Genomic DNA, 12,864 nt, shown 5'->3' with positions numbered 1-12,864 from the left:
GTTTTTAATATTAATAAACTAAACACATATTTAATATTAATACACTAAACATGTATTAAATATTCATACACTAAACATGTATTTAATATTCATTCAATAAACATGTAGTTATTATTCTTACACTTAATATGTATTTAATAGTAATACAAAAACATGTATTTAATTTTAATAAACTAAACATATATTTAATATTTATACACTAAACAAGTATTTAATATTGTTACACTAAACGTGTATTTAATATTTATACACTAAAAGTGTATTTAATATTAATACACTAAACATGTATTTAATATTAATACACTAAACATGTATTTAATATTTATACACTAAACATGTATTTAATATTCATACACTAAACATGTATTTAATATTAATACACTAAACATGTATTTAATATTTATACACTAAACATGTATTTAATATTAATACAAAACATGTATTTAATTTTAATAAACTAAATATATATTTAATATTAATACACTAAACATGTATTTAATATTCATAAACTAAACATGTATTTAACATTCATACAGTAAACATGCATTTAATATTTATACACTAAACCTGTAGTTATTATTCATACACTAAACATGTATCTAATTTTAATAAACAAATATATATTTAATATTAATATACTAAACATGTATTTAATATTAATACAAAAACATGTATTTAATTTTAATAAACTAAACACATATTTAATATTAATACACTAAACATATATTTAATATTCATTCAATAAACATGTAGTTATTATTCTTACACTTAATATGTATTTAATATTAATACAAAAACATGTATTTAATTTTAATAAACTAAACATATATTTAATATTAATACACTAAACAAGTATTTAATATTGTTACACTAAACGTGTATTTAATATTTATACACTAAAAGTGTATTTAATATTAATACACTAAACATGTATTTAATATTAATACACTAAACATGTATTTAATATTAATACACTAAACATGTATTTAATATTCATACACTAAACATGTATTTAATATTAATACACTAAACATGTATTTAATATTTATACACTAAACATGCATTTAATATTCATGAACTAAACATGTATTTAACATTTATACACTAAACATGTATTTAATATTCATACACTAAACATGTAGTTATTATTTATACACTAAACATGTATTTAATATTAATACACTAAACATGTATTTAATATTCATACACTAAACATGTATTTAATATTAATACAAAAACATTTATTTAATTTTAATAAAGTAAACACATATTTAATATTAATACACTAAACATGTGTTTAATATTTATACACTAAACATGTATTTAATATTAATACACAAAATATTTATTTATTATTCATCCACTAAACCTGTATTTAATATTTATACACTAAACATGTATTTAATATTAATAAAAAAACATGTATTTAAGTTTAATAAACTAAACATGTATTTAATATTAATACACTAAACATGTATTTAATATTTATACACAAACATGTATTTAATATTCATACACTAAACATGGATTTAATATTCATACACTAAACATGTATTTAATATTCATACACTAAACATGTATTTAATATTAATACACTGAACATGTATTTAATAATCATATACCAAACATATATGTAATTATATACTAATCATATATTTAATATTCATTTAGTAAACATGTATTTATTATCCTCTAAATAAGGCACACTTGGAAATTAATGAATTTCTTTATGTGTGCAGCTGCGGCAGAAGTCCACAGGAGGGCGCACGTTCCCTCTTAATAAGTCCGGTTCTCTCCGTCTCTCTCTCTCTCTTTTTCCTTTTTTTTTGTTTCTTTTATTTTTTTTTACATAAGTTTGGTTTCTCATACACTTATATTTATACACTAAACATGTATTTAATATTAATACACTAAACATGTATTTAACATTTATACAATAAACATGTTTTTAATATTAATACACTAAACATGTATTTAATATTAATACAAAAACATGTATTTAATTTTAATAAACTAAACATATATTTAATATTAATACACTAAACATGTATTTAATATTAATACAAAAACATGTATTTAATTTTAATAAACTAAACACATATTTAATATTAATACACTAAACATGTATTTAATATTGTTACACTAAACGTGTATTTACTATTTATACACTAAAAGTGTATTTAATATTAATACACTAAACATGTATTTAATATTAATACACTAAACATGTATTTATTATTCATACACTAAACATGTATTTAATATTCATACACTAAACATGTATTTAATATTAATACACTAAACATGTATTTAATATTTATACACTAAACATGTATTTAATATTCATAAACTAAACATGTATTTAACATTTATACACTAAACATGTATTTAATATTCATACACTAAACATGTAGTTATTATTTATACACTAAACATGTATTTAATATTCATACACTAAACGTGTATTTAATATTCATACACTAAACATGTATTTAATATTAATACAAAAACATGTATTTAAGTTTAATAAACTAAACATATATTTAATATTAATACACTAAACATGTATTTAATATTCATACACTAAACATGTATTTAATATTCATACACTAAACATGTATTTAATATTAATACACTACACATGTATTTAATATTTATACACTAAACATGTATTTAATATTAATACAAAAACATGTATTTAATTTTAATAAACTAAACATGTATTTAATATTCATACACTAAACATATATTTAACATTCATACACTAAACATGAATCTAATATTAATACACTAAACATGTATTTGAGATTTATACACTTAACATGTATTTAATATTAATACAAAAACATGTATTTAATTTTAATAAACTAAACATATATTTAATATTATTACACTAAACATATATTTAACATTTATACACTAAACATGAATTTAATATTAATACACTAAACATGTATTTGAGATTTATACACTTAACATGTATTTAATATTAATACACTAAACATGTATTTAATATTAATACACCAAACATGTATTTAATATTTATACACTAATAATGTATTTAATATTAATACTCTAATGTTGTATTTAATATGTATCCACTAAATATGTATTTAATATTTATACACTTAACAGGTATTTAATATTTATACACGAAACATGTATTTAATATTTATACACTAAACATGTATTTAATATTCATACATTAAACATGTATTTAATATTCATACACTAACAATGTATTTGATATTCATACATTAAACATGTATTTAATATTTATACACTAAACATGTATTTAATATTCATACACTAAACATGTATTTAAAATTAATACACTGATTATGTATTTAATATTAATAAGCTGATTATGTATTTAATAATCATATACTAAACGTATATGTAATTACACACTAATCATATATTTAATTTTCATACAGTAAACATGTATTTAATATTTATACACTAAACATGTATTTAATATCCATACACTAAACATGTATTTAATATTAATACACTGAACATGTATTTAATAATAATATACTAAACGTATATGTAATCATATACTAATCATATATTTAATATTCATTTAGTAAACATGTATTTATTATCCTCTAAATAAGGCACACTTGGAAATAATGAATTTCTTTATGTGTGCAGTTGCGGCAGAAGTCCACAGGAGGGCGCACGTTCCCTCTTAATAAGTCCGGTCCTCTCCGTCTCTCTCTCTCTTTTAACTTTTTTTTTGTTTCTTTTATTTTTTTTACATAAGTTTGGTTTCTCATACACTTATATTTATACACTAAACATGTATTTAATATTAATACACTAAACATGTATTTAATATTAATACACTAAACATGTATTTAATATTAGTACAAAAACATGTATTTAATTTTAATAAACTAAACATATATTTAATATTAATGCACTAAACATGTATTTAATATTAATACAAAAACATGTATTTAATTTTAATAAACTAAACATATATTTAATATTAATACACTAAACATGTATTAAATATTCATACACTAAACATTTATTTAATATTCATTCAATAAACATGTAGTTATTATTCTTACACTTAATATGTATTTAATATTAATACAAAAACATGTATTTAATTTTAATAAACTAATCATATATTTAATATTAATACACTAAACATGTATTTAATATTTTTACACTAAACGTGTATTTAATATTTATACACTAAAAGTGTATTTAATATTTATACACTAAACATGTATTTAATATTCATACACTAAACATGTAGTTATTATTTATACACTAAACATTTATTTAATATTAATACACTAAACATGTATTTAATATTTATACACTAAACATGTATTTAATATTCATACACTAAACATGTAGTTATTATTTATACACTAAACATGTATTTAATATGAATACACTAAACATGTATTTAATATTTATACACTAAACATGTATTTAATATTAATACACTAAATATGTATTTATTATATATCCACTAAACATGTATTTAATATTCATAAACTAAACATGTATTTAATATTCATACACTAAACGTGTATTTAATATTCATAAACTAAACATGTATTTAATATTCATACACTAAACGTGTATTTAATATTCATACACCAAACATGTATTTAATATTAATACACTAATCATGTATTTAATATTCATACACTAAATATGTATTTAATATTCACACATTAAACATGTATTTAATATTTATACACTAAACATGTATTTAATATTCGTACACGAAACATGTATTTAATATTTATACACTAAAAATGTATTTAATATTTATACACTAAACATGTATTTAATATTCATACACTAAACATGTATTTAATATTTATACAAAAACATGTATTTAATTTCAATAAACTAAACATATATTTAATATCAATACACTAAACATGTATTTAATATTTATACACTAAACATGTATTTAATATTCATACACTAAACATGTAGTTATTATTTATACACTAAACATGTATTTAATTTTAATAAACTAAATATATATTTAATATTCATACACTAAACATGTATTTAATATTTATACACTAAACATGTATTTATTATCCTCTAAATAAGGCACACTTGGAAATAATGAATTTCTTTATGAGTGCAGTTGCGGCAGAAGTCCACAGGAGGGCGCACGTTCCCTCTTAATAAGTCCGGTCCTCTCCGTCTCTCTATCTCTCTTTTTCCTTTTTTTTTTGTTTCTTTTATTTTTTTTTTACATAAGTTTGGTTTCTCATACACTTATATTTATACACTAAACATGTATTTAATATTAATACACTAAACATGTATTTAATATTTTTACACTAAACATGTATTTAATATTAGTACAAAAACATGTATTGAATTTTAATAAACTAAACATATATTTAATATTAATAAACTAAACATGTATTTAATATTTTTACACTAAACGTGTATTTAATATTTATACACTAAAAGTGTATTTAATATTAATACACTAAACATGTATTTAATATTAATACACTAAACATGTATTTAATATATATACACTAAACATGTATTTAATATTTATACACTAAAAATGTATTTAATATTTATACACTAAACATGTATTTAATATTAATACACTAAACATGTATTTAATATTCGTACACTAAACATGTATTTAATATTTATACACTAAACATGTATTTAATATTCATACACTAAACATGTAGTTATTATTTATACACTAAACATGTATTTAATATTAATACACTAAACATGTATTTAATATTTATACACTAAACATGTATTTAATATTAATACACTAATATGTAATTATTATATATCCACTAAACATGTATTTAATATTCATAAACTAAACATGTATTTAATATTCATACACTAAACGTGTATTTAATATTCATACACTAAATGTGTATTTAATATTCATACACTTAACATGTATTTAATATTCATACACGAAACATGTATTTAATATTTATACACTAAACATGTATTTAATATTCAAACATTAAAAATGTATTTAATATTCATACAATTAACATGTATTTAATATTCATACATTAAACACATATTTAATATTTATACACTAAGCATGTATTTAATATTCGTACACGAAACATGTATTTAATATTTATACACTAAACATGTATTTAATATTCATACATTAAACATGTATTTAATATTCATACACTAAACATGTATTTAATATTAATACACTAAACATGTATTTAATATTCATACATTAAACATGTATTTAATATTCATACACTAAACATGTATTTAATATTTATACACTAAACATGTATTTAATATTTATACACTAAACATGTATTTAATATTCATACACTAAACATGTAGTTATTATTCATACACTAAACATGTAGTTATTATTCATACACTAAACATGTATTTAATATTAATACAGTAAACATGTATTAAATATTTATACACTAAACATGTATTTAATATTCATTCAATAAACATGTAGTTATTATTCTTACACATAATATGTATTTAATATTAATACAAAAACATGTATTTAATTTTAATAAACTAAACATATATTTAATATTAATACACTAAACATGTATTTAATATTTATACACTAAACATGTATTTAATATTCATACACTAAACATGTAGTTATTATTTATACACTAAACATGTATTTAATATTAATACAGTAAACATGTATTAAATATTTATACACTAAACACGTATTTAATATTAATACAAAACATGTATTTAATTTTAATAAACTAAATATATATTTAATATTAATACACTAAACATGTATTTAATATTTTTACACTAAACATGTATTTAATATTCATACGCTAAAAGTGTATGTAATATTCATACACTAAAAATGTGTTTAATATTAATACACTAAACATGTATTTAACATTAATACACTAAACATGTATTTAATTTTTAATAAACTAAACATATATTTAATATTAATACACTAAACATGTATTTAATATTTATACACTAAACATGTATTTAATATTCATACACTAAACATGTAGTTATTATTCATACACTAAACATGTATTTAATATTAATACAGTAAACATGTATTAAATATTTATACACTAAACATGTATTTAATATTCATTCAATAAACATGTAGTCATTATTCGTACACATAATATGTATTTAATATTAATACAAAAACATGTATTTAATTTTAATAAACTAAACATATATTTAATATTAATACACTAAACATGTATTTAATATTTATACACTAAACATGTATTTAATATTCATACACTAAACATGTAGTTATTATTCATACACTAAACATGTAGTTATTATTCATACACTAAACATGTATTTAATATTAATACAGTAAACATGTATTAAATATTTATACACTAAACATGTATTTAATATTCATTCAATAAACATGTAGTTATTATTCTTACACATAATATGTATTTAATATTAATACAAAAACATGTATTTAATTTTAATAAACTAAACATATATTTAATATTAATACACTAAACATGTATTTAATATTTATACACTAAACATGTATTTAATATTCATACACTAAACATGTAGTTATTATTTATACACTAAACATGTATTTAATATTAATACACTAAACATGTATTTAATATTCATAAACTAAACATGTATTTAACATTCATACACTAAACATGTATTTAATTTTTAATAAACTAAACATATATTTAATATTAATACACTAAACATGTATTTAATATTTATACACTAAACATGTATTTAATATTCATACACTAAACATGTAGTTATTATTCATACACTAAACATGTGTTTAATATTCATACACTAAACATGTATTTAATATTAATACACTAAACATGTATTTAATATTTATACACTAGACATGTATTTAATATTAATACAAAAACATGTATTTAATTTTAATAAACTAAACATTTAATTATTATTTATACACTAAACATGTAATTAATATTAATACACTAAACATGTATTTAATATTAATACACTAAACATGTATTTAATATTAATACACTAATCATGTAGTTATTATTTATACACTAAACATGTATTTAATATTAATACAGTAAACATGTATTAAATATTTATACACTAAACACGTATTTAATATTAATACAAAACATGTATTTAATTTTAATAAACTAAATATATATTTAATATTAATACACTAAACATGTATTTAATATTTTTATACTAAACATGTATTTAATATTCATACACTAAAAGTGTATTTAATATTCATACACTAAAAATGTGTTTAATATTAATACACTAAACATGTATTTAACATTAATACACTAAACATGTATTTAATTTTTAATAAACTAAACATATATTTAATATTAATACACTAAACATGTATTTAATATTTATACACTAAACATGTATTTAATATTCATACACTAAACATGTAGTTATTATTCATACACTAAACATGTATTTAATATTAATACAGTAAACATGTATTAAATATTTATACACTAAACATGTATTTAATATTCATTCAATAAACATGTAGTTATTATTCGTACACATAATATGTATTTAATATTAATACAAAAACATGTATTTAATTTTAATAAACTAAACATATATTTAATATTAATACACTAAACATGTATTTAATATTTATACACTAAACATGTATTTAATATTCATACACTAAACATGTAGTTATTATTTATACACTAAACATGTATTTAATATTAATACAGTAAACATGTATTAAATATTTATACACTAAACATGTATTTAATATTAATACAAAATATGTATTTAATTTTAATAAACTAAATATATATTTAATATTAATACACTAAACATGTATTTAATATTTTTACACTAAACGTGTATTTAATATTCATACACTAAAAGTGTATTTAATATTCATACACTAAACATGTGTTTAATATTAATACACTAAACATGTAGTTATTATTCATACACTAAACATGTATTTAATATTTATACACTAAACATGTATTTAATATTAATACACTAAATATATATTTAATATTAATACACTAAACATGTATTTGATATTAATACACTAAACATGTATTTAATATTTTTACACTAAACATGTATTTAATATTCATACACTAAACATGTATTTAATATTCATACACTAAATATATATTTAATATTAATACACTAAACATGTATTTGATATTAATACACTAAACATGTATTTAATATTTTTACACTAAACATGTATTTAATATTCATACACTAAACATGTATTTAATATTCATACACTAAACGTGTATTTAATATTCATACACTAAACATGTATTTAATAGTTATACACTAATCATGTATTTAATATTAATACACTAATCATGTATTTAATATTCATACACAAAATATGTATTTAATATTCATACACTTAACATGTATTTAATATTCATACACAAAACATGTATTTAATATTTATACACTAAACATGTATTTAATATTCATACATTAAAAATGTATTTAATATTCATACACTAAACATGTATTTAATATTCATACATTAAACACATATTTAATATTTATACACTAAGCATGTATTTAATATTCGTACACGAAACATGTATTTAATATTTATACACTAAACATGTATTTAATATTCATACATTAAACATGTATTTAATATTCATACACTAAACATGTTTTTAATATTCATACACTAAACATGTATTTAATATTCATACATTAAACATGTATTTAATATTTATACACTAAACATGTATTTAATATTTATACACTAAACATGTATTTAATATTCATACACTAAACATGTATTTAATATTCATACATTAAACATGTATTTAATATTAATACAGTAAACATGTATTAAATATTTATACACTAAACATGTATTTAATATTCATACAGTAAACATGTATTTAATTTTTAATAAACTAAACATATATTTAATATTAATACACTAAACACGTATTTAATATTTATACACTAAACATGTATCTAATATTCATACACTAAACATGTAGTTATTATTCATACACTAAACATGTATTTAATATTAATACAGTAAACATGTATTAAATATTTATACACTAAACATGTATTTAATATTCATTCAATAAACATGTATTTATTATTCTTACACATAATATGTATTTAATATTAATACAAAAACATGTATTTAATTTTAATAAACTAAACATATATTTAATATTAATACACTAAACATGTATTTAATATTCATACACTAAACATGTATTTAATATTCATACACTAAACATGTAGTTATTATTCATACACTAAACATGTATTTAATATTAATACAGTAAACATGTATTAAATATTTATACACTAAACATGTATTTAATATTCATTCAATAAACATGTAGTTATTATTCGTACACATAATATGTATTTAATATTAATACAAAAACATGTATTTAATTTTAATAAACTAAACATATATTTAATATTAATACACTAAACATGTATCTAATATTCATACACTAAACATGTATTTAATATTCATACACTAAACATGTAGTTATTATTTATACACTAAACATGTATTTAATATTAATACGGTAAACATGTATTAAATATGTATACACTAAACATGTATTTAATATTAATACAAAATATGTATTTAATTTTAATAAACTAAATATATATTTAATATTAATACACTAAATATGTATTTAATATTTTTACACTAAACGTGTATTTAATATTCATACACTAAAAGTGTATTTAATATTCATACACTAAACATGTATTTAATATTAATACACTAAATATGTATTTATTATATATCCACTAAACATGTATTTAATATTCATAAACTAAATATATATTTAATATTAATACACTAAACATGTATTTAATATTAATACACTAAACATGTATTTAATATTTTTACACTAAACATGTATTTAATATTCATACACTAAACATGTATTTAATATTCATACACTAAACATGTATTTAATATTAATACAAAAACATGTATTTAATTGTAATAAACTAAATATATATTTAATATTAATACACTAAACATGTATTTAATATTCATAAACTAAACATGTATTTAACATTTATACACTAAACATGTATTTAATATTCATACACTAAACATGTAGTTATTATTTATACACTAAACATGTATTTAATATTAATACACTAAACATGTATTTAATATTTATACACTAAACATGTATTTAATATTAATAAACTAAATATGTATTTATTATATATCCACTAAACAGGTATTTAATATTCATAAACTTAACATTTATTTAATATTCATACACTAAAGGTGTATTTAATATTCATACACTAAACATGTATTTAATATTAATACAAAACATGTATTTACGTTTAATAAACTAAACATATATTTAATATTAATACACTAAACATGTATTTAATATTTTTACAGTAAACATGTATTGAATATTCATACACTAAACATGTATTTAATATTATACACTAAACATGCATTTAATATTCATACACTAAACATGTATTTAATATTTATACACTAAACATGTATTTAATATTAATACAAAAACATGTATTTAATTTTAATAAACTAAACATATATTTAATATTATTACACTAAACATGTATTTAATATTTATACACTGAACATGTATTTAATAGTTATACACTAATCATGTATTTAATATTAATACACTAATCATGTATTTAATATTCATTAACTAAATATGTATTTAATATTCATACACTTAACACGTGTTTAATATTTATACACTAAACATGTATTTAATATTTATACACTAAACATGTATTTAATATTCATACATTAAAAATGTATTTAATATTCATACACTAAACATGTATTTAATATTCAAACATTAAACATGTATTTAATATTTATACACTAAACATGTATTTAATATTCGTACACGAAACATGTATTTAATATTTATACACTAAACATGTATTTAATATTCATACATTAAACATGTATTTAATATTCATACACTAAACATGTATTTAATATTTATACACTAAACATGTATTTAATATTCATAAATTAAACATGTATTTAATATTCATACACTAAACATGTATTTAATATTAATACACTAAACATGTATTTAATATTTATACACTAAACATGTATTTAATATTTATACACTAAACATGTATTTAATATTCATACACTAAACATTTATTTAATATTTATACAAAAACATGTATTTAATTTTAATAAACTAAACATGTATTTAATATTAGTACACTAAACATGTATTTAATATTTATACACTAAACATGTATTTAATATTCATACACTAAACATGTAGTTATTATTTATACACTAAACATGTATTTAATATTAATACAGTAAACATGTATTTAATATTAATACACTAATCATGTATTTAATATTAATACACTAATCATGTATTTAATATTCATTAACTAAATATGTATTTAATATTCATACACTTAACACGTGTTTAATATTTATACACGAAACATGTATTTAATATTTATACACTAAACATGTATTTAATATTCATACATTAAAAATGTATTTAATATTCATACACTAAACATGTATTTAATATTCAAACATTAAACATGTATTTAATATTTATACACTAAACATGTATTTAATATTCGTACACGAAACATGTATTTAATATTTATACACTAAACATGTATTTAATATTCATACATTAAACATGTATTTAATATTCATACACTAAACATGTATTTAATATTTATACACTAAACATGTATTTAATATTCATAAATTAAACATGTATTTAATATTCATACACTAAACATGTATTTAATATTAATACACTAAACATGTATTTAATATTTATACACTAAACA

This window comes from Nerophis ophidion, unplaced genomic scaffold (assembly GCF_033978795.1).
Source record: "Nerophis ophidion isolate RoL-2023_Sa unplaced genomic scaffold, RoL_Noph_v1.0 HiC_scaffold_31, whole genome shotgun sequence".
Lineage (NCBI taxonomy): Eukaryota > Metazoa > Chordata > Actinopteri > Syngnathiformes > Syngnathidae > Nerophis > Nerophis ophidion.
The sequence above is the reverse complement of the archived record's forward strand: the minus strand, read 5'-3'. Positions refer to the sequence as shown.